Source organism: Andrena cerasifolii, chromosome 11, assembly GCF_050908995.1.
Source record: "Andrena cerasifolii isolate SP2316 chromosome 11, iyAndCera1_principal, whole genome shotgun sequence".
Taxonomy (NCBI): Eukaryota; Metazoa; Arthropoda; class Insecta; order Hymenoptera; family Andrenidae; genus Andrena; species Andrena cerasifolii.
This window is the reverse complement of record NC_135128.1, coordinates 2,832,308-2,836,407: the sequence shown is the minus strand read 5'-3', so window position 1 is coordinate 2,836,407 and position 4,100 is coordinate 2,832,308.

Sequence of the window (4,100 nt, the reverse complement as noted above, 5' to 3'; positions counted from 1 at the left end):
AGTGGAGGTTTTCGTTCCGTGGGCCCGGGCCTTACGATCAACTTTTCGTTTCATGGGTCGGTTGTTGAGGGGTTAAGAAGTGTAAAACGACGATACCAGGGTTACCAAAATAGCAATTTTGATTGAGGAAGCGTCATTGCAACAAAACTTACGAGCGGCATCTCAAATCTTGAGCTCGAAATTTTTAATGAAGAGGTACATTGCAACGCAAATTAGTTCGTAAAAATTCATACATAACTCTATACATGGTCTGCTTGCATACATTGGTCCAGTTTGAGCGAAAAAAAGTAGGTATGTATTATTGTTAAGCTGCAAATCCACGATGAGACAATTATTTCATTAAGTTATTTTTTAAATATTTCGTCATTAGTTTTATGAAACTAGACTCTCATAAGACAAGTTTCAGGATATATTTTCAAAAATCTCCTTTCTCGCCACTATTTCCATTATTTACATTTTGTTAATGAGATTTTTGTCTCATGTAAAGTCTCGTCGTGGATTCGCACCTTTATAAGATATATTCATGAAACAGTGATGTCACAGGCTACAGTGGCGCCACCTATGACTGTGAATATTTTGTTCAGGCTACATTATCACTCGTAAAAAATAATTTTGTTACATTCAACATTTCCTTCCATCTCCACTAGTATCCAGGAAATTTAGCTGAACACATTTTCCAACCCCAAGTTTGAGGGCCCTTTTCACCCCATAAACATCGTAGCGATACCTCCGTGCTCGCCACAAGAGGGCATCTCAACCATAGACTTATATAGACGGAGCAGAAGCTGGGACTATCGGCGAGGGGAACGATAGGCTTGGAGGGGAAAAGGCAAGAGGTCAGATACAGGCACGTCGGGTTAGCTTCGGAAGCATTCGGCATGCATAACCACTGCGTTACCCGATTTGCCTGTATCGCTCCCCTTACCGCGAATCTCACACCCCCCTCAGCTTACGCTCTGTCTATATATATCTATGATCTCAACCGATACCGCTCTCTCGCAAATTCTCCCTCAACTACCAATTCCTAGACCTCTACATACATACCTGTTTCGAATTACCTTCTAACACACCCGCGTCTAAGGTAGGGTCTGCTAGGGAACCCTTGCTGATGAGTCCACTATAGTCTGATTTTCGAGAGTTGAAGCCTGAGGCGGGTCCCTCGGCCGGAGCGTGGTTAAGGAGGAACCAATGGTACGCTACGGATTGCGTGCGGCGTAGCTTACCATTGGTTCCTCCTTAACCCCGCTCCGTCCGAGGAACCCGCCTCAGGCCTCAACTCTCGAAAATCAGACTATAGCAGGCCCAGCACGAAACGCACACTTCCAGACTTCGTTCCTCCTCTTTCCTTTTCGGCCCTACCTTCCAGTCACTCTACACCTTACCTCGTCAACATGTGTGGCAACCGAAAAAAAGTATACATGAAATATTTTTCAATATCCTACACTATGCATTTACATACGTATACTATCGAAATCGAATATCATCATTTGGATGACGTTTCTTGATTGTATAATTAGTTCCTTTGTCATAACTTCTTAAAAAACACTCCAGATACTCTCTACTGCAAGATTCCCAATTCCTCTCTAACCCATAATCGTAGCAAGTGTTCTATCGTTTCCTCTCGATAAGATTTTCTGATAGTTCTGTTTCCTTGAAGCACTGGGTTGTAATAAATGCTTCCCCATTTTTGGCTGGTTCCAATACGGCACCGTTTCTCGAGATCTATGGTCCAATTTTTCCTTGTCTCGTTAAAACCATTTCTACGCGTGCAAATTGATAACAAGCGAACAGTGGCTTGTATCAAGGGGAAGGAACGCCTTGGGGTCGGGTCTTGTCGAAGTGGCTTCCCCAAGGTCAGAATTTCCCCTCGCGTGTTTGCGCCTCGTGCGGCACAAAATGGGGCAGTTATTCGAGGCCGTTGAGTTTAGTTGATCGGAGGACCGTGCATGTATATTCTTCAGGCTGAAAGAGAAAGTATTCTGAGCGGAGTCGTTTCCCGTCGTTTCCTCCAGGATATGCATTTGTGACAGAGAGAAATGCCTTCTTGTCTTCATGCTTGTCACGCACCAGCTTTAAGGAATTGGGTAAGTCGCTGGTTTGTATGCGTTACTCAAATATCCAGGATTCTCTATTTTTCTAAGGGAGGCGTCGTATGTTTATTCATAAAAAGAATTTCACACTTCAGGAAGAAGATGGGCTACTATTTGGGCGTTGGAATCGTGGCGACCACGACCAGGGCCGTTCCTGGGTTCTGGCCGCCCAGGTGCATAAACAATATTGCCGCCCTTATTAATTTAATATTTTTTAATTAAGAATTTAAATATAATATGCAAGTGTGTGATTTTTTATCTATACAGTGGCGGATGAAAAAAAGGTTACAGCTTTTAAAATCGCATAACTTTTTTAGAATTGGTCCAAACGACATGATTTTTTTTCTGAAGCTAGAAGGATTAGTTTCGTTTTGAAAAAAAATGCAATTGGTCGGAGTAGCAACACAAATAGTAAAGGTTGTTTTTAAATTTTTTTTTTGAACCTGTAATGAAAATTCAAAAAACCTGTTTCAAGTTGCTCTGAGCTACAAACCTTAAAGATCGCAGAATAAGGTCGAAAATTTGATTTCGGGAATTTCCGCGATTCTCGACCTTATTCTGCGATCTTTAAGCGTTTATAGCTCAGAGCAACTTTAACCGATTTTAATGAAATTTTAGGCATGTATACAACTTACTTCAATCTACATACTTGTTTTTTGAATTTTCATTACAGGCTCAAAAAAAAAGTTTAAAAAACAACCTTTACTATTTTTGTTGCTATTCCGACCAATTGCATTTTTTTCAAAACGAAACTAATCCTTCTAGCTTCTTAAAAAAACCTCATGTCGTTTTTACTAATTCTAAAAAAAATATGCGATTCTAAAAGTTGTAAACTTTCCTTCGTCCGCCACTGTATATGCATAATTTTAAACAGTTATCATGCAAAAGAGTTTCGATTATTATTCTTATTAGTCAAAACTTTATATATAGTAAACGGCCTGCGGCCGCCCTTAAGTTTGGTCGCCCAGGTGCGGGGGCACCTTCTGCACCCCCGCCAGGAACGGCCCTGACCACGACAGCCAATGACACTTGATATGACAAATTTTAAATTTCTTCTGCTTGTGACATCAGGAAATATTTTCTGCAATCCATAATAATGGGAGCTTGTGGTACATATATCGTTACGTCGACAACAAAAATTATTATTATTGTGTGCAACATTTTAAGAGTCAAATTTCCATTATTAGAAAAGTGTAATTTATTTACAACTAGTATTGCCTGTTACGGTATTAAAAATTGTGAAATTTCTCAACATACGTCACCTGTATTTCGGGTAGCAATAAATAAAATTTTTCAGCATTTTGTTCCAAATTATACAAGTTCCCAGAGAAGCATATTTAGCGTGGTTATGGAAATATAGTCGAACCTCGATAACTCGAATCTCAAGGGGAGGGAAAGAATCTTCGAATTATATAATTTCGACTTATCGAGTTTTCGAGTTGTAGAGGTGTTTACAGCGAAGCCGATGGGGATGACGAAAATTTTCGTCTTATAGAGATTCTGGAGTTATCGAGGTTCGACTGTACAAAAATTATTTATCTACCTAATACTTATCTATATATTTTGATAAAAATATTGTAAATAAGATAATTAACTTAATAGTTAAATAATTTCAAATTGTACGAAAGAAATAATTGTAGAAGAAAAAATAGTGAAATAATTTATTACTTATTGCAACAATTGTCAAAATATTATGATATTCGAATATCAATGGTAGTAAATATACACACCACTGCTATAAAAAATAATTAACATAATAGCTTTCGCGTATCAAACCCTTTGATTAACACAGTGATAGCAGTAATAGTGACAGCAATAAGCCGAGCAGCTGTGTTTACGTTTCGAAGGAGGCTCCAGGACAAGTGTCTTTTCGAAAGGCCGAAAGATCCTCACCTTGTGAGTAACCTACCAATCACAGGGCCTGGTGTTAATTCAACCGAAAGCCGTGAGGTGAAGTTCCGTTCTTACGATCTGTTTCTTAGCCAGTCCAGCGCGACGCGTGCTCGCAGA